This window comes from Saimiri boliviensis, chromosome 1 (genome assembly GCF_048565385.1).
Source record: "Saimiri boliviensis isolate mSaiBol1 chromosome 1, mSaiBol1.pri, whole genome shotgun sequence".
NCBI lineage: Eukaryota > Metazoa > Chordata > Mammalia > Primates > Cebidae > Saimiri > Saimiri boliviensis.
In genome coordinates, this window is record NC_133449.1 from 211,760,215 (window position 1) to 211,785,529 (window position 25,315).

Below are 25,315 nucleotides of genomic sequence, written 5' to 3' on the forward strand. Positions count from 1 at the left end.
AAATAAACAAAAAGACATAATGTAGAAAAGAATAATAGAAAATTAACAAAGCCAAAAGATCTTTAAAAAGATTAGTAAGTTAGATCTCTGACAAGATAAGTTAAAAGAGAAATGATGAAATAAGTAATATTAGACAGAAGAACGGATAAACTCATAGAAGCAGAGAGTAGAATGGTGGTTGCTAGGGGCTCGAGGAAGTGAGGAATGGAGTGGTATTTGCCAAGGGTATAAAAATGGTGACTGTGTAGAGGTGATAAATATGTTAGTTACTTGGAATGTGGTAATCATTTCACAGTGTATGTCAAACATTAAGTTATACAACTAAAATGTATATATTTTTTCTTCTTTTTTTTTTTTTTTTTTTGAGACAGAGTCTTCTTACTCCATCACCAGGCGCCAGGCTGGAGGGCAGTAGTGCAATCTCAGCTCACTGCAACCTCTGCCTCCCGGGTTCAAGCAATTCTCCTGCCTCAGTCTCCTAAGTAGCTGGGACTACAGGCGTGTGCCACCACACGCAGCTAATTTTTTTATTTTTAGTAGAGATGGAGTTTCACCATGTTGGCCAAGATGGTCTTGATCTCTTGACCTCATGATCCACCCACCTCGGCCTCCCAAAGTGCTGGGATTACAGACATGAGCCACCGCACCCAGCTAAAATGTATATTTTTTATCACCAAAAATTTAGATGTAATAAAGTAAAAAAATTTAAAGACCAAAAGATGAATTAATTAATAACATTTTTAGTATGCTATTGAAAGAAATAAACTTATATATATATATAAACAAATTCATATATATATATATAAATACAGTAGAAGGAAGATGTAAATAAATATTTACTCAGGTTGTTATTGATGTTATGAATCATTCAACGGATACCCAATTCCTCTCTAATAAAAGTTGTTTCAGAATATAATGAAAGATGAACAATGCCAAACTGATTTAATGAAGCTAGTGCAATTATCCAAAACCAGATAAAGACAACACACAAAAGCAATTGCAGGATTATTTCACTAAATACAGATGAAAGAATTTTAAAATAAACGTATTTAGAAACAATAAATCATGCTCCATTTGTGAACCAATATCAGAAAATTTATTAATGATATTCAGTACATTAATAAACTAAAAGATAAAAATTATATCATGATCTCAATAGACACCTACAGAACACAACTGTCTAAGTTCAACACTTATTTCGGACAAATACTCAGGAAACTAGGGATAGAAGAGAACCTCCTCAATTTGAAAAATACTCGAATTCCAAGAAGTACAATAAAATTTATACTTAATGGAGAAGATGTATATGAAAGCCCTCTACAATTAAACATTAGCAAGGGCATCCATTATCAGCGTGTTACTTATCAGAGTTTTAAATGTATATTAAAATAAATAAGATGTGTAAGGACTTCATATGCATAGAAAAATCGGCAGAATAAATACAAACACCATTAGTAAAAATAAGAAATTTTAGCATGTTTGCTGAAATCAAGCTCAACATTAAATATAAATTAAATATCAAAAATAGCCAGATACAAAATATAATAAAAAATACAAGTAGCATTTTATTAGTAACAGAAACTAAAAATTGTAATAGTAACAATCACTAAAAGTATCTAGCGATCATCTCAATGTCAAAAATACTAAAATCTTTCTTAAGGGTATAAAGGAGGGTCGATGGAGAGAATTTTTGGTGTTGGACAAAAATAGCTATTATAAAAATTGGCCGGGCGCGGTGGCTCAAGCCTGTAATCCCGTAATCCCAGCACTTTGGGAGGCCGAGGCGGGTGGATCACGAGGTCAAGAGATCGAGACCGTCCTGGTCAATATGGTGAAACCCTGTCTCTACTAAAAATACAAAAAAAAAAAGTAGCTGGGCATGGTGGCACATGCCTGTAATCCGAGCTACTTAGGAGGCTGAGGCAGGAGAATTGCCTGAACCCAGGAGGCGGAGGTTGCGGTGAGCCGAGATCGCGCCATTGCACTCCAGCCTGGGTAACAAGAGCGAAACTCTGTCTCAAAAAAAAAAAAAAAAATTGAATTTTCCCCAAATTAATTAATACAATTACTCTAGTCATAATTCTAATTGTCTTGTAAAATAATAGGTTTACTCTAAAATTTCTATGAAAGTATAATCATTCATGAATATCTGAGGATAAAATCTGAAAAAAAAAGTAGGAAAACGGGGACCAGGTATAAAACAAACTGAAACAGTAGTATTAAAACAATATAGTCTAAGTAAAAGAATAGATCCATAAATCAAGGGAACCAAATATAAACCCTATGAACATACGGGTAATTAGTATTGTATAAAAGTAGTCCTACAAATCAATGGAGCAAATACAGACTATTTTATGTAATTATGTTGGGCAAATTGGAATATTATATCAAGAACAGTAAAACTGAACTCATAATAGAATTTACAATGGTGAACTCTGGATAAAAACCTTAATGTAAAATACAAAAACAAACAAACAAACAAAAAAAAAACACAAAAAAAAGTTTATAGAAGAAATGAATTTCTTAAACAAAACTACAAAGGTATAAACCACAAGATAAAATTTTGCTGAATTTAATTAAGAATTTCCACCCAATAAATAGGCTGATAACACATGGGACAGTGTATTTACATTGGGAGAAATGGCGAGGGATTTCTGTTTTCTTATAAGAAAGGCTGTGAGATGTGAATACCACTGCTGCAATAACCAGAAATAATAAAAATAAAAAAATATTTGGAAAAAATCAGATTGCTGCAGAAGCAACAAGGAAAATGCTGTTCTCAGATTAGCTCATTTTCTTCCCTAAGACGTTTGTGAATCTGGATGGAGACTGAGGACAGAGTGGCTTTATTAGAGGAAAAAAAAATCACTGAAGCTTTTGATATTGTTTGGCTGAGGATGACGTATTAGAATCTAGAAGAACCCCAAATATATGTTTGTTTCCTCACAGGGTATTTGCAGTGCTTTGGGATAAAGGAGACTAGGAAGCTGGACCAGGAACTTCTAAAAGAGATCATTAAATCTTTCACAGTTTCATGGTAATTAGGAGACAAAACCTATCCAAGAGGGAGGCGGTATTTTCAACACTGAATCAATATCCTCTAGATATTTGCAGATATTGATGTTATATAGAGTAGGAGGCTAACAGACTGATTTCAAAACCTGTAAATAAAATAATTGAATCTTGCAGTCTTTCAGGACTGTAGAGGCAGAGTTTTACCATCTCTTGGTATTTTCTACAAATGAGAGATATGCTGTTTCTCTAAACTACAACCTAGCTCTTACTCATCTAAAGCACTTTTGAATTAAGGTAGCTAGCCTCTCATCCTGTTTGGCTAACAGATAGAATGAATAGAAAAGAAAGAAAAATAAACAGAAAAAAAGACAGGTGGAGAAGATGACAAGATGATAATAGCTATCTGGAAACATGGCAGCAGCAATGAGGGCAAGTTTTTAAGTATTTCGACATCTCCTCACAAAAACAGAGTAACTAGATAAGCCCTCCTTCCCCTGGAGGAAAAAACATCATCCAAAGTCTCTGATGTTCTTTAACCAACAATGTTAAGTATGCAATAACAATTTACTAGAAATGCAAACTGACAAGACAAGGGGTCCCCTGATCAAGAGAAAAATTTCGACAACAGAAGCAGAACTCGATGGTCCAAATATTGAAGTATTGGAATTAGCTGACAACTACTTTTATCACTACAGAATTGACCTACCTGGGAACTGGGGGAAAATACTTGGTTTCCATCTCTGCTAATTTATAAGCAAATGTGGTAAAATCATTCCCTGGAATATTATATACATAATTTAGAAATCACAGAATCATATACCATTGCAATTTGGATAACAGAATGCTGAGTGACAAAATTAAGAAACACTGTGCATATGTACACAAAGGATTGTGGGTTTTTTTGAGACATAAACAAATAAATGACATACAGCTGGAATATACTGCAATTGTTACCTATAACGAAGAATTCAAGCATAAAAAAAAGGAAGAACGATAATGTATGGATATTCCCTTGTCTAGTGATGTGAGATGGCATGAACTGAGGAATCTGAAAAATTAAATCACCAGCATCTTAAATTCGGAAGTTAAACTAGGAAGAGGATAGCGAAGAAAAAGGAAGGAATGAAATGAAAAATAAAGAAGAGAAAGGAATGTAAGAGGAAAGAAATGCAAAAGGTAAAAAAGGAGAGCAGGAAAGAAAAGCAAAATGCCCAACTTGAAAATGTGTCAACAGTGTTTTTTTCTATTTCATGGAACTGTGCACTATTTTTATCTTTTCATTATGCTTACTTATATTTGCCAAATTTTCTATATTACCTCCATAAAAAAGAATAATTAATTTTAAACAAACTTTTATTAACAAACAAATAATTTTCACTAATGCTCTAATATACCTTAATCTCAAGTTCAAAACTATTATTCAATAAGCTGACTAAATCAACCCTGAGCTATAGGAAGTTATCATTAGGTAATGGAAACCTATCCAAATTTGAAGAAATAAATACATAATAGAGTCATTGATGTCCAATGAAAGACTGAGAAAATACAATCCTTTGTCTCTTGTTCTAAGCATAGATATTTTTGAAGACTCTTTTTTTGAGACAGAGTCTCTCTCTGTCTTCAGGCTGGAGTTCAGTGGCAAGATCTTGGCTCACAGCAACCTTTGCCTGCTGGGTTCAAGCAATTCTCCTGCCTCATCCTCCAGAGTAGCTGGGATTACAGCCACACACCACCACACCCAGCTAATTTTTATATTTTTAGTAGAGGCAGGGTTTCACCATGTTGGCCAGGATGGTCTTGATTTCCTGACCTTGTGATCTGTCCACCTCAGCCTCCCAAAGTGCTGGAATTGCAGGTGTGAGCCACCACGCCTGGCCTAGAAAATTTTTAAAGAGAATTTTGGTCCCATGAGCAAAATCCTTTTGTCTCTTCTTCTAAACATAGATATTCTAGAAGACTTTTTAAAGAGAATTTTGGTCTCGGGAACAATTAGAGAAATTAAAATTTTAAAATTAATACTACAAGTTTTATCCACTAGATTGGCAAAAATTTGAAAGTTTAATAGTATCACTTGGTGAGGATATAAAGCAACTGACACTTTTGAACTGCTGATAGGAGTATAAATTGGTACAGTTATGCTGGAGCAAGTATTAATTGACCATTGTGTAAAGCAAATTCAACAGTTCCATTTTTAAGTACTTATATTAAATTCTTCTGCGTTTGCACAAGAGGACAAGTATGACAATACTAATCACAGCATTGTTTGTCACGTACAGTAGGAGAATAGACAAAGCAAATCTTATGTGTTCATTTGAAGAATACTGAATATTGTAAAAGAGAATTTAGATCTCAAAACCTAATTTTTAAGCTAATAAAGCAAAATACAGAACCATATGTATCATATGCCAATTATACAAAATTTAAAATGCTCATGTAGAGCAATACTTTACATTATCTAACTGTGCTTTTACAATTAAAAATATTGAAAATGATGGCTTTTCCTGGGAAGACAGGAAAGAGTAATGAAATAAAAGACGTAAATTAAAAAGTGGCATTGGCTACATCGACAATGCTTCATTTTGAATGGAAAGAAGAAAAAGACTAGTGGAGAAGATGGCAAGATGACGGTAGCTATCTGGAAAGATGGCAGCAGCAATGATGGCACCTTTTTGAACCTTTCTATATCTCCTCATAAAAACGATCTAGTTCTTATGAAACATAGTTACTCTGTAACTATCTAGAATGGAATGGAAATTATAAAGGGGCTTCTGGGGTCGCAAGCAGTTCTATTTATTGATCTAGGTGGTGCTTGACTTGTAACAGTTTCAGAAATTGATAACAGCAGCTGTGTATGGATAATTAGAATACAAGTACTTGTCGTATTATGTGTACTTTACTGTTGCATTAAAATTCCTCCAAAAATATAATAAAATATGTTGGTGGATCAACACCAAGATATTAAAAAGCTGATAGACATATTTTCCTCAAAGCCCAAAGTTATAAGCCACAAAACCCACTTGTTAATCATTTCTCTAAGCTTAGCTTCAAGAATAGGCTCTGAGCTTGTTTGATTGCCATGTTATACTTGATCATAAATAATATAAATAGGATAATATATTTAGAAGTATTGCTTATTCAAAATTCTTGAAGTTCTAAGTAAATTTTATACTAAATTAGGAATGTTTTATCATTCATGAATAAAATAGGCAGATAGATTATACTATGCAGAGATTTTTATAATAATGGCACATTTTATGATAAGCTATCCAAATATTCCATGTCCCAATAATAATAAAACATATGCTAAATTAGTTCATTATGTTTTATAGTTTAAAAATTAATTTTATACACATTATTAGTTGATTTTCTGAACATATCTAAGAATTAATTCAGACACATTAACCCTATTTTTAATTTAATTTAATTTAATTTAATTTAATTTATTTGAGTCAGGTTTTTGCTCTGTCACACAAGCTGGAGTGCAGGGGCGTAATCACAGTTCACTGCAGCCTGGATCCCCCGGTGCTCAGGCAATCCTTCCACCTCAGACTTCCAAGTAACTGGGACTACAGGCACAAGCCACCATGCCCACCTAACTTAAAAAAGATTTTAAGAGACAGGGTCTTGCTATGTTGCCCAGACTGGATTTGAGCTCCTGGGGTCCAGTGACTCTCCCACCTGAGCCTCCAAAAGTGCTAGAATTACTGGCATGAGCCACCGTGCTGAGACAATACTAATTGATTTTTACTCTCTAATCTCAAAAGGTTAATTAATATACTCAAGATTACATGAAAGACTGTGGAAGAAATAAAATTCCAAATTAAGTGTTACTTTTCCTTAGGTCTGGTGTTTTGCTATTAGTCTTAAAGCATTGATTTTCTTTTCTGAATTTGCTGCCTAGTCTATTGTAGTTGGCAATTGAACTCATGGGTTTAACCTCATTAACTTAATGTTCTAACTGTGTTAATTAAATTAGGACAAGCATGATTAGACATTGAATTCTACCTGAAAAAACATAAGGGATCCTCAAAACGTTTTATTTTGCTTTCAAACTCATTAAAGAGCACTGGGCAACCAAAGTAGATACAAGTAATAAGAAGAGTGAAAAGCTTACTTTGTCATCTACTCACAACCCACACAAAGCCTGAAGTCATTTAATAGACAAAGATTTCCTTAGAAACCCCAGGGTTATAGGTTATTGCAATTATGATATTCATAAGAACGTTGATGGGGTAATAAAAATTCTATTTGGCCAAGGATAGAATGAGAGTTTCGGACTCCAATACTTTGCCATGCAACCTCTCGGAGCTCAGTATTAACCTACTAACTCCAAACACACGTATGGTAGTCTGTAATATTGGTTTATCACAGCTATCGTTGTTGAGTTATTATTCTATGTCAAGAGTAAAAACAAATATGCTAAAATAAAGGAGAATATGGGCATAAATTATGAAATCTCAGTCATGCAAGCCCTCCTAATTTTAATTGCCCTATTTAAAAAATATATAAATTAGCTATTAACTATGTCTTGGGTGGCTATAAAACCTATTACTGAATTGTTTCTATAAATACTTACAATGCAAACATTCTGCAGAGATACTGATCTCTTACAAGAAACTCTGGGAAACATACCAATTCAACAAATCAATTTTAAAAATAGTTATTGATCTGCTAATGGTGCCAAACACTGAAATATCTATTACATATACAAAAATAAGTAGGAGTTGGGGCTTTTTGCTCTCAAAGAGGTAACAATCTAGAAAGAAGAAAATACAGATAATTAAATAATCCTAATATAATGTAAGCACATTCCTGTCTGTGATCCTAAAAAATATAATCTTTCCTCTATATCTTCATACAGCCCACAATCCTGAAAGAATCCAAGCTTTCTGAAAACATAGATGAGGAAGTAATTAGTTGTACACTGTAGTGAGGGAAGTTAGAAAAAAATGTTTTAGAAATTCAAATTTTCAGCTGAACTCCTTCTGAATTTCATGTGGGCTTCCACAACTTAAACCCCTTCTGGCAACTGAAAAGATTTGCTGTCTGTTAAGACAAATTATTTTATTCAATTTTTCTTGTTCATTGAATCACTTACAGTTTTTAGATTGCAAGTAACAGAAATTCACTTAGAGTAAATTAGACAACATAAAATAAATGAACTAGAATAGATGTGATGATCACACCTAAGCAAATCAGAATGACAGGTCTTAGAATGGAAACCAAAAAGGATCTGGAGAACTCCTCCAGGATCTACATCACAGAAACTGATGAATAGTTTCTTCAAAATGCTGTAATCAGGAAAAAAATTGGAGTTCCAATCCTACGTTAAAAGGATGACATAAAATATATATGCAAAATAGACATGTAACAAATATATAATTTAACAAATAATTATGAAGCAAATACCGTATGACAGCTACTCAGATAAACAGAACATTATCAGTACTATGTAAACCTTTAATGTGTCCTTTCCTAATTAGAATCCACTCATTTAGGACTTCGTGAAAATCATTTTCTTGCTGCTCCTAAACTTATGTAAAGTTCAAAAACAAGCAAACTATTGTCTATTATTTCTCACAATAATCAAATTAATTCAGATTTTAGAAAATAAGTAAGGGAAGAGATGAATAGAGATTGGGGGAAAGACAGACAGAATTCAAAGAGGAGGGAAGAAAAAGAGATTGATTCAGGTCTTTAGGTTGAGTAAGCTTGGAAAACATCCTCAGCCTTGACTGACAATGCTAATAAAGACTAGATTGAGAGAGAAATATTACTTAAAGCAATACATGATGTCCATACTGGCAGAAATGTGAAGTCATGCTGATCAGGAATAATTGACAAATGTCTACTATATCCATGAATTTTCCATATTAGTGCCACAACAGTAGAAGTTCATATATAGTAAAAAAAATTTCAAATGTCAGGAAACTGTTGAATTTAGGACCATATATCTTGACTCAATCAAAAATCAACATCTTGACTTTGACTTCTACATGTTCTCCATATTGTGAAGTTCATTTAAGACCTAAATCAAATTCTGCCTCTTCTAAGAACCCAACTAAAGCCCTTGTAACTCTCTTCTAGACTAAAAGCTGGCGTTTACCAGTTAGTATTACATTCTCTTTATATTTTTTTTGTTTGTTTTTTTGGAATATTTTGTTCCATTTCGTTTCCATGTGAAGCACTGACAGTAGAAAGGAGGCAGCACTTTCCACTTACTTTTCTGAAAAACCACATGGCTAGATTAACTTTCTCCCTACCCAAGACAGATTGAATAAACCGTATCCACCACCCACCACCCAGCAAAAGCTAAACAAGGGGGAGTTGTGGCAATCACTTAAAAAAACAACAAATCGATGTGTAAGAATTCCCAAATGATCAGTGATTAGATTTTTTCTTTTTGCACTTGGGAGGGCACTCCCTACCTCCTCACCTTCCCCCACCATTACCACCACCTTCAAAGGAGACACACAGAAAGTGCCTTCCAAATGGAAACCCTATTCCGTTGACTGCCATAGGCTTAGATGTATCTGCCAATTCCAGCCAAAGGGATGGCCCATCTGTCAACTCAGAAAGGTTCAGAGGTATAATGTCACCCCAGCCTCATGGTCAGCTCCATGCCTGGAAAATAGCCTTGCAGGTTAAAACACAGGTAAGACATGGCACATACACATTTATGGGTGTTTAATACCAGAAAGTGAATCCACTTTAGAGATTTATCAAATGAGGAAAATGGGTGGATGATAGTGCTGTATGTGTTGTGTACTGGTGTCTGTTGTACTCAGAATTAACACTGCTTAACTAATGTCTTGCTAGGGAAAAGCGGAAGATAGAGTGGTAAGAGAGGAAGTAAATGTAACAAAGGAAAACAGCTTGCTTGAAATTATGTAATTTTTTGTCTTTTGCCTATATAAGGCATTTTGAATTGGAAAAACGTCTTTCCTTCACACTCTTCCAAATAATCAGAAGGAATATAAAAGCTGATTCAGAATACAAATAAAATCTGTTTCATCTCCCCTCACCTCCAAAATTATTATTCTTCATACCCCAAGCCCACAAAGTACAAGGCAGGCAATTGATTTTCTAATTAGGAGGCAAACCACGTCCACCTGGAGGATGAGGTAGGCGGTTGTGCCAAGGGTCCCTTCTGAAAGCTCCAGCCCTGATCCTGCCCTTCTCAGGCCTCAAAGGGTAAGCATCCATCTTTGGTGAAGTTTTAAGTCTCACCGGGGTGCCTGCCAGCCATGGCCTCCTAGACAGTGGGAAGTCAGGTCCCTCCTGGCTTTCCTGTGCATGCCCTGCCAGGAGTCTAGACTGTTCCATCTACACACAGTATTATGCTTCATTCAGTTGGTAGAAGTGGGCACAGATGGGAGACAGCACCTTCTACATTAGTCATGCCAGACAGGCAGCAGAGAGGAAACCAGAGGCCAGAAGAGTGAGTTTAAAAGGAGAAGAAAGAGCAGCTTTGGTCACCCAAAACTTTGAAAGGATGATGTTTAAAAAATAAAATGTGGGTACTTTTTTTCCTCTCTCTCTCTGCAATGATGTGACTTTAAAAAAAAAAAAAAAAAGCTTTAAGAGTAGTTGTTTTTGCTTTTCCAATTTAACCATTCCTGGAAACAGATGGGACAGTAGTGCTGTGATGTGGCTTGTCTATGAGTGGCCACTCTGGTCTGGGTCCTTTAGACCGCATGATGGTACGGTCCTGCCTTCCCTTGGACTGGCATGGCAAAAAGTCTCCGTCTGCCTGGAGAGAAGGGGTGGCCAAAAACAGCTGTCATGTTAATCCACTTTGGTTTCTTAGCCCATTTTCTCTCTTCCTTTTTCAATTGTCCTATAGCCATTTCATCCTCGCAGATGGAGTGCACCTGCGTCCCAAACATCACTGATGTGACAATGAAGAAGAGCAGCCCCCTCAAAGCACAGCGGGATGAGGAAGACCACCGTGGTGGGTGGAAAGAAGCAGCTACACTCTGTCAAGCTGACTTAAAACCGCTGCACTTTTACCCGAGGAGAGATACAGGCGTCTGCCCCTCCTCCTGTGCTCAGTTCGTAGGCTTTGGGAGACAAGCAATCTTCTTCACAGCAATGCAGGAAGTGGAATCCGCCACGTGGCGGGCGTGCAAGGAAAAGAGGACGGCGTGGCAAGGAGGACGGCGCACGTGGCAAGGACGACGGCGCACGTGGCAAGGACGACGGCGCACTGCTGCTTGTTCTCATCGACACAGCTGTTGACCGGGGACAGTGGGGGTCCACCCCGCGAGTACACACCTGACAAACACTGCAGCCGCGAGCTCGCTCAGGCTCGATGCTGCAGCACTGGGACACTAGTACACCGCGTGCCTGGCTTCGTCTGTAAACTCTGGATGAACTATTGAGTGGCATTTTATCTGGGCGCTGCCCTAGGATCTGTCAGCATGGCCGGGCAGTGGGAAGCCAGGACCAAGAAACAGCAGGTTGAACACAATTCCATTGATGATGCCGTGTCTATAGTCTCGGGATGGAATCAGGATGAAAAAGAGGACCACAAACTCCGCATAGAGGACCAGAAACCACGTGCGATGCCACAGCCTTCGTGGATAAGCCACATGGTTCCCACAGGACCACAGTAGGGAGGTAGGGCAGGCGTCTCCAGCTGTGGTACGCTGGTTTTTGCTCAGAATCTCAGAAGCGGTGGGCGGGGATCAGCATCATAAGCTATTTGTCCTAACTGGCCTCGTGAGGCAAGAGGCAGTTCCCCAGTCTCAGGACCCGGTGGGGCTCCCGCCTATGCCGCTGTCAGCTCCACCACCACATTCCCGTGAGTCCCCAGCCCGGGTCCTGGCCTCGCACTGCGGCCATGGCTCCTCGGCTGGAGGCCTGCGGCCCTCTGGACTAGGCCAGACACGAGGCCTCTTTCGGCTAACTCTTAATATCATTTCCATTTAATGAGCGTCTGCTCTGAATTATATACACTATGCTAAACATTTACAAGCACTAATTTTAATTTTAATAGTAATCCCAGGAGATACTCTATCCTCATTCTACAGAAGAGGCAAATAAGGCTTAAAATATATTAAGAAAATTTTCCTTCTTACATAATCCAGGGCACAAAGTTGAAGTGCAGCAATCACCTGAGTGATATGTTAGATACTCTAAAGAGAGCTTGTAAGTACCAAAATTAGAGGAGGAAATTTGGAAACAGAAAGAAACATCCTAAAAAGTAAATTGAAATCTGTTTGCCGTTTTAAGGTACTCTTTTGGAAATAGTCTATATTAAACAAGGATTAGTATCTTAAACCAAAATTTGTTAAACTTTCTGACAGAAAATATAAATTTGATAGCAAAAAGTATTTCTTTGTAGGAGTAATACCAAGAAACAGTACCTACATTTTGAGAAAATTTAAATTCAATTTTTTATCACCTACTATAAGATTCCTATGTCCCAGAATTTTGATACTAATTCTTTAAAAGATGACATATTAGGTGGCACATTGTTATGCTAATAGACTCCAATGAATCACATTTCTCAGTATTCACATCATTGGGGTTTCCCTCTCACATGTTCTTGGTTATATGACTTGCTTAGGAGAATGAGAAACACATGTACGCAAGGGGGTTTGTCCTCAAGGAGTATTGCTAACACCATTCTAGACTTCCAGAGGATCAAAGACCACATGGAAAGGAAAGCAGCCATCACAAATGTCCCAGTCAAGCTGAGCTCCCAACAGACCATCTAGCTGAATGAATCTGAATGAATGAATGAATGAATGAATGAGAGAGCCCAGGATAACATTTCAGAGCCACCCACCTAACCCATGGAATTGCAATAATCAATGTGGTTATTTTGTTGCTTTAAGTCAGGAATAGAAAATTGATTTGTAAAACGGTACCAGAATTGGATGGTTACTAAAACACTCTCCTAAAAATTGTGGTATTGGTTTTGAGACTGGGCAAGGAACAGTCACTGGAGGAGCTGAGAATAATCTGCTATTAGAGGCTAGAAAGATGTTTTGTAGTGCTGAAGCAATGACAAACTGTTCTCTGCAGTCTTTGGAGATATAGAATGTGCCTAATGAATGTGCAGTCATGAATGAATGAATGACTAATGAATGGATGTCAGCAATGAATGAATGAATACGCAGTAATGAATTTTTGGATCTAGCTAAGGAGAATTCTAGGAAGAGTTTAAAATGTCAATTGTCTTCTTTGGCTGTATATGATAAAGAGAAAGAGGAGCTAAAGGGGGAATTTTATTTTGTAAGGGAGATGCACACAATACATAAAGAAGCTAGGAGTTGCTTGGTTGAAAAAATCAAAACATTTCACATTATCTCCAGACAGCAGAGAATTCTCATAAAAAGAATGCCTTTAAAATAATTATCCAATCAGTGTTGTGGCTGTAAGACCCTTTGTTAAGACCTCAAGACAATTGAAGAAGGTGCCTCGTCGACTCTTTCATCTAGGAGAAAAAGGCTTTAAGAACCTTATAAGCTTTGTCCCACAGCAGCCACAGAGGTCTGCCTTAAAAATAATCGCAAATGTGGGGCATCAAGTGAACTCTACCTGACTTGCAGAAATATCACAAAGTTTTTAAGAGAATTTATCAGTTTGTATTGAAAAATATAGAGACAGTTTGAAAGGAAAAGAAGCCATTATCTCCCCTAATTTACTGAGGGTAGTAGACTGATAAAGCTAATCAGCTGCAAATGTAGGTCATTAATTATTATTATTATTATTATTTTAAAAAAAGACATCTCCTAGGCCAGAACTGAATTCTCAGAGTTAAGAGTCAAGAGTCACAGAAAACAATGTTTTAGAGAATGACTCCTAGGAACAGATCTAGGACTTGATCAAGAAACATTCCCTGCCTTCAGTGTGGCTTGTGCCTGTCTGGCATTTAGAGTTGCTATGATCCAACAATTGCCATGTTCTTCTCTTCCTTTCTTTTTCTGAATGGGAGTGTCTATTGCTGTCACTGCTCCCTGATTCATTGTTGTATGTTAAGTATGTGAGGGCCAAATAGCTTGTTTTTGTAAGTCATGAGGATTTATGTAGAAAGAGCTCCACCCAAAATACCTCATCTATATCCAAACCTGATTCTGTTTATTAGATTATAAACTCCCTAATTGACACTATGAGTGGATAAAGTCATCAGTGTTTCAGAGGTGATGAATGTGTTGTGTATGGAAAAGACATGAATCACTAAAGCCAAAAGCTGGACTGTGGAAGATTGCTACCAAAATGGAATCCAGTGAATTACACCTTCCTGTAACCACATTCTTGCAATATCTCCTCCTTCATGGGATTTGCTTTTGCCAGTGGAACATCAAGAATTTGCATATTGGAGCTTGCACTCTTGAAACACTGTTTCCCTATATGAGGAAACCTGGTCTAACCACCTGGAGAATGAAAGACCACATATGGAAAAACACAAAGCCATCTCAGTTTTCTCAGCTGAAGTTAGCTCCCAGCCAATTTTCCATCTGGGTGAAGCTGTTCAAGTAAGCCCAGGTAAATATACCAAAAGAATTAGCCAGTTACAAGTTAGGAACCACTATCAAAGCTTTCTAAAGCCTTTATCATGCCTAATTAATGCTTTAGTTTTCAATAATTTATACATCCATAAATAAATACCACACCAAAATGATCTTTAGAGAACAGGAGTCTTGATACCTATTCTTAGCTCTTTGGTATGACCAAATAGACATTTAATTTTGAATATCAGCTTTTTACCTTCCATTTTTAAGCATGTTATGATGTACAAGTAGAAGAGACTTGTTGAGAATTTTACAGCTTAAATCAAGTCTCAAATCAGTGACCCATACACATTCTCATTTAATACTTGGGACTTAATCTAAAAGTTTGGATCTGAACTGAATAATGCTTTGATAGAGCTGGGAGGGCAAGAAGAGGAGGATGAGAGAAGCTCATGTTAAAATGTAACAGGTTCCTACTATTATTACCATGTTTCATTAGTTTTTCTCAAACAATGCTTGAGAATTGCTTTCTCTTTATCATATACAGCCAATTTGTTATATTCATTTAGTCATTTTCCAGTGTTCAGAATTGATGTTTTTGACAGTTTTGTCCAGTTCTATGATTGCTTTACATGAAGAGAATTTGCTAAGCTCCCCACTGAGCCATTCTGAAAGTCCTGTTCCTCATCGCTTCTGTTTGAAGAGTTCTTATTTATTATCTTCTTACTATTTTCCAGGTAATCTATCAATATTAATGTGTATAGATCTATTTATATTATAGTGTACATTATTATTCACCACCAATTTCTTCCTTCTTCATCTTATTCTATCTTTAGGATTCTGTTCTGGTTCATTTTGTTGGTTTGTTTATGTAATTATTATTCCTTAAGTATTTTCCTCAGAAAAAGAGTATGAATTATATACTCTGTATTCACAGTCTTAGCAACAAAAAGAACTTTGGCACACCTGGGCATATTATTCACCAGGGAACTTTCACTTCTGTGGGTAATCTGAGATACAGGCTATGTATGAGTTCCATAGAAATGAGCACATGAACTTGCCCTGAGTCTCTTATAAAAATCATGAGCAAGGAAAATGTTACACCAAACCTGAAAAGAAACCTGGAAAACTCTACTTACTGACCCTGAGATATATTAGGAAGCAAATCAAGTGATGTGTGAAGACATAATTCCTTTCAAGAGATCAGGACTTCAAGTCTACCATCTTATGGGGACAAACCTAAACTCATGTTTTATGCATGAATAAAAGCCTTGATTAATAAACTGACATGAAGTTGGCATAAAAACTGGACTAGAGATGAATAAAAAGTGGTGGCTCAATTAAAAGTATGCCCAATATTAACTAATGGGGAGGCTTCTATTATCCACAGCATTCAAAAACTCTTAAAAGAAAAAAATGACCAAGGAAGATGAATTCATAGATAAAAATTATGAAACATATGAGAAAGCATAACACCAACAATACAGCCTTGGATCTTGTAAAATGAACATTTGCATCCAAATGATTATAGCAAATAGAACCATCTGAAAGGATATCAAAACAAATACATTTCATCTCTAAAACAACTATATGAAGATATTCACACCATAAAACAATAATAGACAAATTTTGAAACAAGAGCCATATATGAAAAGTATACAAAAAATGCTTAATATAAAATATAGTCATTGAAATAAAAATTGTTCAACATTGATCAACTATGGATGAGATACTGCTAAAGAGAGAATTAATGAATGAAATAGTTCAGGAAATCACCCAGCCATAGGAAAATAAAATTGAAGAATATATGAAAAAAATCATGAAGAATATATATCACCATCCTGGATTTCTCTCTGAAACTCCAACCTTGTATATTCAACTTTCAGCTCATCCATTTATACTTGGATATCTAAGACATTTCAAACCAAGCATGTCTAAAACTGAACTCTTAAATCTCCCACCAAAAACTGCTTTATTCACTATCTTTCCCTTCTCAGTTAATGCCAGTTCTATCCTTCCAGTTACCTAGGCCAGTTACCCTGGTGTAAATTTGATGTCTCCTTATTTTCCTATGTTAAATTCAATGTATCATCAATTTGTCGACTCTAGTTTCAAAATATACTCAAGATCTGACCACTTACCATCTCCACTACTACCTTCCCTATCTGAATCACCATCATCTTTCACTGGGATTATTGTGAGCAGTCTCTTATCTGGTCTTCCTGCACTGCCCTTGCTGCACTACAGAAGCTAAAGTGGTATCTTTGTAGTATAATACAATTTATGGCTAGTCTGTACTTAAAACTTGATAATTTCATTTACATTAGTGTAAAAACCCAAATCCTTCAATTATCTACATAATCTGCCACCTACACACATCATAGCACCTCTCTATCTTCATCTCTTTGTCTCTTCCCTTCCCCAACACTCACTCTGCTCTAGACACAGTGGGATTCTTGCTGTTCTCTGATTGTATCAGGCATGCTTTACTTTTATGACTACATCTTAAGCTGTTACTTCTTTCTAGAACATCCTTCTCCAAATAGCCATGGCTAATTTCCTCATCAAGTTAACTGCTCCAGTATCAACTTTCCAGTGAGGTCTATTTGATTATGTTATTTAAAATTCACCCTATTGCTAATCTGAATCACAATGGCTAATAATTAAATAGTTAATGTCAGCAATTATATATAAAACTTTTTGATGAAATGGATTGATAGACAATGGCAACATGACAAAACATTAAATTGAAAAATTTATTTCAATTTACTATTTGAGTTATTTAGGACACATATAACACTACATTACATTCTCTGTAGAAGATCAAGGATGGCAAAAGGCTTTATGAACTTACTCTGGGTACAGACACTTGAACCAAACTGACTTAGATGCAGAATTCATGGGGGACAGAAGGAAATGAGGACAATAAGCCTGGTCACCCACAGGAGGTATAAACTCAAATGCCTGTAGGAACCAGGCTGACAACCTAAATGTGTGTGCTAGCCTGTGGCAAAGAAGAAAGTATGTAACCAGTAAAGAAAATCAAACACATGACCCCTGAGCTACACTTCTTCATGGAATATGATTCCTGACTTACTTTCATCAGAAAATAGTAGGACAACTAATCTACTGTTTTTTTGTTTATGATGTAGTTTTATTTATTTGGTAAGATAGTTTTGAAGAGGGAGAGCACTTAGACATCCTTTAATACATCATTTCCAAAAGAGTTAGTGGTCCTGCTTCTGTGTTTAATGTTTTAACTGAGTCACTTTTAAAATTAGACTCTACACTTTTATTCTAAAAATAAATTGAAGGAGGCCTGGGCTTCATCAGGCATTGCATTTGTGATTCCAAGTCTTTGAGGGCTTCAACTGTGATTTTGCTTATGTGCAACCCAGACCCTTGCAGAAAAAGATTCTTGGAAGTGACATGGAACTCTTGCCACATGGTTTGCACATGCATTTTCTGCATGCATGGCTAATTCAAGAGCATGAGAAAACATATGCAAATGCTATTGGACATGGAAATTTAGACATTTCTTTGAAATGTTTATCTTTAAATGTTTACCACCTGTAGTATACAGGATTTGATACCATCTCCCAAAACTACAAATCTTCGTTGTAACTATGACTGGAAATGATCATCCTCTAAAAAGAGAAAGAATCCTCATCCTCTGTACACAGACTTTATCTCTGCTAGGCCACTTTGAATGGGAATACTTGTTCATCCCAATGTTGTTGTTGTTTGATAGTTGACTTAAATCATCATCAGAAATAAAATGTCCATCATCCTACAACTCTCAAAGATAGCAATGAACAGATAAAATGTTCAAGATAAAGTCTTGTGCAACAAAGATTAAATAAATTCTGTCAATTCTTAGTTTTCTGTACTAAGGTAATGAATAATCAAAATATACACATTATTCTGATTTTAGAAGTGTAATGCTTTGGTATGCACTTAATCTGAAACAGCACCATCTAAGGAAAACATCTAGCTGTGGAGATTAAAAAAATCCGTGACACTACAGCTATGAATTTTGTAACTTTATTTTAATTAAAATTAGCTGATCCAGGTGGGTTAAATATTTTTTTTCCTCCGAGCCTCTGTTTATATATCTGTGAAATTAGCTTAATAATGCCAACCTTAGATGCCGTTACATGTATCAAAGGAGATAACATAAATCAACAGGTTTTTAAAATTATGATATATCATCTATTGGCTGGTTTAAAGTGGAGGTAGGTCAATTTGAGGCTGAATCTTGATTCTTCCACTTGCATGCCAGATGACCATGAATAATTTATGCAGTAATTCTGGTGGTAGTGGGAGTGGAGTTGTTTCCATAGCACATTACAGTCCTATCTCTCACTTCCCAGCGTGTTTTCTCTTCTGTACATTAGATGATTGCTTAGTGGTCACTAAGAAATATGATGGACAATGGCACATAGTTGAACTGAACTGGCAAGTATCTATGGATAATGAGATTATCCATATGCCAATAATAATAACTAAAATTAGTTTGTATTTTCTGAGGAATTATTCCGTACAAAGAATCTCATAAGTATACAATATAGAACATATGATTTTCATGATATTCTCACAACCTGTATGAAGTACATAACACTGTGACCTCCACTACAGAATAAAACTGACCATCAGGCAGATTAAGTGACTATAAGACAACACAGAGTAAGCTGAACTAGTAGAGCTAGAGATACAAGGAAGATTCTTTTTTCTCCTCACTTCTCCATTCATAAAATTTGACTATTAATATGTATTGGCAATTGTCACAGCAAAAAAAGGATTCACTATATTTTCTACTATGTGAGATGACTCTGATGACCACTACACTACAGAATCCCTCTACATTGTTTTTACTATGGCCATAATAAATGCTCAGTGACTTTGGCAATATGTGAAGCATGTGTATGTATCTCATCTGCTGTGTGTGTGTGTGTGTGTGTGTGTGTGTGTGTGTGTGTGTTTAGTGTTTAATTTTAGAATCCACTCTTTACTAAAACTACTAACAAAATTTAAATGAAATAAAATTTTTCAGTATTATGATGTATGCATCGTGGGCACTACAATATTAATGGAGACCACAGAAATAGAAAATGAGCTCAATGCTTATGAGGGAAACAATTTAAAGTCAGGACATGGTGAGTGATGGCAGGAACCTGACAGCTGAGCCACTACTGCAGACATCCTGAATGCATCGTAATGCTCTTACCTTGATTCCATACATGACTATAGTATCGTTCTTAACACAGTGTTGTTGCATAAAATGAAAAGGTATTTGTCATCCATAGCCTTGACCAGTAATTCTCAACTGTAATTGTGCATTAGAGTCACTTGGAGAATTTCTAAGAAATATCAATGCCCTGGCCATGCCAGCAATTCTGATTCATTTGGTCTGAGTGAAATCCAGGAATCTATACATGTTTTAAAGTTTGCTGGTGTTCTACTATGCAATCAAATTAAGAAACACTGACTAAGATTGTAGATAGATGCAGTTATCAATATGTTAAAAGGACAGCAAAGATAGACAAAGAACGAACTGACACAGACCTTTCAGAAAAGAGGGCTATTAAAAAATGATTAACCATGAAATTTGAACTCTAAATATTTTAAAATTTGAATATGAAACATCACTAAAGAATGGAATAGTAGTTAAAATATTTAATGTGCTTAATGGAGTATATGAAGTGGAACCAAAGGCAAGTCTGTCTTTCCAGCAAACATTTAGCAATCTGCTAAAGGGGCTGGTGGAGCATTAAGGAGAGGCGAGAATAAAGCAGGGTAAGGCCTGCAAGCCAAAGAGACAGAGAGGCCCATGTCAGAGCCATATTTTACTACAAAATACACATTCTTTTCTTTCCAGCTCATATTCACTTCGTGTAAATGGTAATTACTCTTTTAAAAATTGTATTTTTTATGTTCTATAAAATTCTTCTTAATATTCACAATCATTTTAGCCTATGTAAAACAGCAGAATTTTGAACTAACTTAGTTAAATTTTTTTCTTTGATGAGTACCAGCAGAAATAGATAGGACCTGTAGTACATATTTACCCACTGTGATCTGAAACAAGCGATACTTAACATTCCATTCTTATCCCTCATCTACTAAAAGTAAAATTATTGGGCTAGACATTTGTGCCAGTGACAAATTACAAGAGAATCTTCAGGACACTCAATGGTCTTTTGCAGAAACTACAGTCAAACTGCCAGTTTCCACTGACATTCTCCAACAATTTGGCCCTTAAAGCCTTGGCGTTGCAAATCAGCAGGTTTCATCTGGAACATCTGTGGACATTTAAGTTCACTGGAAAATTGGCAAAATTATCCTAAGGAATAAAAGACACTTAACAGTGATATCAGTCATCCATCATCTCTCACAATCATTCATTCCAGCAGAGCAACAGATTTAGAAAATTGGTGTTGGGCTCACTCTCTTGTCTCCTTATTCCTGCCAGACTCGCCTTTCCTCTCTTACTCTCAAGTGCCATACAAGGTGTTTTCATGGCATAAATTGCTTACATGAACACTTATCATAACTGATTTGATGATGAATGCAAAGCATTAAAAAATGCCTCCAAGTGACCCCTCATCAAACATGCCCCAATGCTGCCCTAAACCAAACTGAGAATGTGAGAGTAAAACAAATTATATGAGGCAAATAGGAAAAAAGGAAATGGAGAAGGCTTAAGATAGACAATTATTTAACTGTACTTGATTTGCCTGACTTTACCCTGACAGTACATCCAACATTGTACCACTAAACATGCAGGGTTTATGCTAACCCCTTCTCTCTAAATGAAGTAAGTGGAAAAAAAAAGTCATCCTGTGAAAATTGTCACGGATTAAATAAGTTGGCAGTGAATAAGCAATTGTAAAAGTCTGAAACTGTAGATTATTTTATTTTTGCTTTTGAAACAGTCTGTTTAAGACCAACAGCTCTCAAAGTGTGGTCTGAGACCATTGTAAGCTCCTGAGACTTTTCAGGGAGTGCACAAGGTCAAAATGATATTCATAATAATACTCAGATATTATTTTTCTATCTTACTCTCAGTTTTTCATAAATATATTGTAGATTTTCCCAGAGGCTATACCATGTATCCAAAATTATCTGAAAAGTCTACTCAAATAGTTCTCCCACTTTTAATTGCATATTTATGTGAGGCTAGATTTTGTTGGTATACTTTAACCTAAACAATAAATTGCAGCAGATGAAGGCAAAAGCATAATTAATACTGTAGTTATTTTATATTAGACTAGACATTTTTAAAAATTGCAAAACCCTAAAGCAATGATACTATCCTTGAAATATTTTTATTTTTAAATGTTAATATTTTTTATTAAAATGTTAATTATATCAATAAATATTGGGCTTATTTTACTCAATCTGATTATTAATTATATGTTTAAAATGTTTCAATTTTAGTTTTTAATTCAGCAAATATAAATTTATATAATCTATATAAACAAGAGCTTTTTGAGGCCTTCAAAATAATTTTTAAGGCATCTTGAGAAAAAAAGGTTTAATATTTTATGTTTTAGACTATTCTTATCATCAATTAATCTTATTACATTTTGCATCATTTCTAATTATTTTTTCTTACAAAGATAATTGTGCACCTAGCACCCATATCTTGGTTTCTTATACCACTATTCAATTAAAACAACCAGGATTTGTTGGAGAAACGGCTGGTTCTAGGACTTGCACAGAATATATACAAGATAAACCAGGAATATATAGTAGTGCTAGAAAGTAAGGAAGTGCTAAAACAAACAAAGAGCAAAAGAAAAAAAAATCCAAAACCAATCCAATACACGTGGTATGTCAAAAAGATACTAGAGTCAACTGAAAGAGCCTCCAATGGTCATATCTGAAACAATTTGAGTAATGAAGTAAAAAAAAATAGTGCTGGATTATGACCCAAGGTATCAAACAAATATCCATGATTCTACATTGGTATAAATAAATACTTCACTAAGTAAATGGAGAAGAAAAGACAAATTTCCTATGCAGAATTCAAATAATTTATCTAAACATACATCTTTCAAGGAGCTAAAACATAACCCCCCATATCTTAAGTGTGAACTTTCCTCCTATGAGTTTGGAAGGGCAGTTGGGGGAAAAGAATGGCTTTACATCAGAGAAACCTGCCTAAGACTACCTCAGCCAACTGACCAGTGTGAACATCAACAATGACAAGTCATGTTCATAGTCTATATGATGTGAGGAAAATGACATTTTACCTTTGTCATCTTCCTCCTAAAAACCTGTAACCTCAGATTAATCATAAGAAAAACATCAGACAAATTTCAGCAAAGGGGTATTCTACAAGACATCTAACTAGTACTCTTCAAACTCTCAAGGTCATCAAAAACAAAGTCTGAGAAACTGTCACTCCCAAGAGGAGCCTAAGGAAACATGACAACTGTAATGTGGTGTGGTGGATAAGATGCTGGAACAAAAATAGAACATTAGGCCAGAAAAAAAAAAAGGAAATCTGAATAAAATATAGCTTTCATTAATAATAAAATATCCATATTGGTTCATTAGTTATGACAAATGTACCATATGAATGCATAAATAATAGGGGATGTGGGGTGCAAGGTTTATGGGAACTCTCTATACTATATGCTTGATTTTATCTTTTAAATATAAAACTGTCTGAAAAAAAGTTTATTTTTAAAAATTTAACTATAAATATATTACATTTTGTACAAGTTCTAAGGTGGTTAACAGAAGAAGGAAAATAATAATTGAGAGGACTCTACATCATTGTTTCTTAAAGTGTTGTCCTAGGAATACCTGCATGAAAATCTTTGGAAGGAGCACAATAAATAAGATTTCTAGAACCTCTCCTGCCAAGTCCTGCAGAAATAGAAACTATGGCAAAGAGAGTCCAGCAATCTTCATCTGAACAAGTTTGAATGCCATTGGTTAATGAAGCATTCTATCTTAGTCGTAAAATTTGTTTTGACATCTTTATTTACTTCAGTAAAAGTAGCCAAAATAATCTGATCAAACAACAAAGAAACAGTAGGTGAAACAAGTAAAAGCCTTCTGAAATAAGTTTAATAAATACATAAGGCTTTATATATTTTATTTTTAATCAGATCAATCATGATTATTTCCAATAGCAAGTCCCAGAGATTGTCAAAATAAATCTCTCAATACTAACTCAGTAAATAATTGATGCACTGTCTAAGTTAGGGCAGTAGAAAGTTACTTGTTACTCATGTACCTGAATAGAATATCACTTTAAAGTGAGTTATATTCATCTTATTATGCCTAAGAACACCCAGTGAATGAGTGTTAATTTCACGTAAATTTGATTCAACTTTAAATATATAATGCAGGTAGAGAGCTGCTTCATCAAGCTTTTAAGAGTCAAGTTAATTCGCCTTCAGCAAAGTAGTTGCTTCCTTCTGAAATAAATGAAAATTTAAGAGTAAAGAAGGTTTCATTGTGATGAAATGATCAAGGGAATAAAGACATTACCAGAGTGATTGAGGGAGATAATCAACAGAGAGCCTGACACTTTCCTTCAACATCATTTGTAGTTATTCTTAGAATTTCAGATAGCATCAATTCTACCATAGAGTGTTTCCCAAGAAAAGTTATGTGTTTAAAAGACAATATCAAGATTGTTTTTCTGGTGCAATCTGATTCATAGAAATGAGACATACAAGGTTGTGTTTTTATTTTCTACACTCTGCTCATCTTTGAGAATCTAGAAACCACAAAATGAAAGATAAACAAGTTATTCCATTGTCCTTTTTTTGCTTCCTAGAAAATCGTGTTTATTTTTTCTTTCACAGGAATGAAAATAAAGTCTTAAATGTTTAAGTAATTTTGATAAAAGTCTAAGGCAATTGTGAGAAGATTAAAATGGCTGAAAATCTCACTCAATTTCAGTTATAATTCTGTAACATTTGAATTTTGATATCTGGAATTCTGATGAACATTAAATAGGAGGAAATGATGTTAAAACTACTATGGCTGCCCAGAATTATGGTGACTTCAATCACTATCCACAGTGAAAAGGGGCAACATGAAACGTGCGTGTGTCTGTGTGTGTGTGTGTGTGTGTGTGTGTGTGTGTGTGTATCTGTGTGTGTTTGTGTGTGTGTGAATATTACAGCTTTCTAACTGTTAGATATTTTAAATATTTAGAACAATGTATTACAAGAGCTAAAAACACCAATGACGTATACAAAGTAAAACATAAATGAAAATATACATGGTCAATGCCAATCTCATTCTACTACATAAGATATTCATGAAATTTAGCCTTTTTATAATTAAATTTAATTTGTATTCTAATCACTAACTGGCAGTAACTTAATCACAGTCATTTTGGTATCTCTTTTCATATTTTCCCTGAGTTGGCAGCTACATTCTTTGGGACTTATATAGTGACAGATTATGGAGGATTTAAAAAATAATCTCTGTAGTATTACGTTGAAAGCATCTAGGATGTTTGTGTTCCCAGATAGCCTTCTGTCTGGGCTTCATGCACATCCACCTTGCCTTGAAAACAAAGCATTTGCAGCTTCACTGGCTCTTTGTGCCATGCCACACTGCTTTCTGCCACTCAGAAAAGTATTTCTGCTGCTCCCTGAGCACTGTATGAAACACGGAGATTCTGGAGGAATGCTGCAGGCCCATTTTCCTAGATCCCCACAGAGTCATTTTTGTATGTGTTATATGCTGGAGTGCAGAGAAATTGAGAAGCCTGTTATTTCCTAAGATCTCCTTGAAAAGAAGGCACAAGATCATTCCACTCTTATAGTTCACCAAGCCCATTTAGGGATGGAGGATGT

The 25,315-nt window shown here is 35.5% G+C and overlaps 1 pseudogene; it reads right to left on the reverse strand.

Moving 5' to 3' along the window:
* Window positions 1–2,102: 2,102 nt before the first annotated feature.
* On the reverse strand, window positions 2,103–21,960 carry LOC141580700 (palmitoyltransferase ZDHHC3 pseudogene; annotated as a pseudogene).
* Between the last annotated feature and the right edge of the window lie 3,355 nt (window positions 21,961–25,315).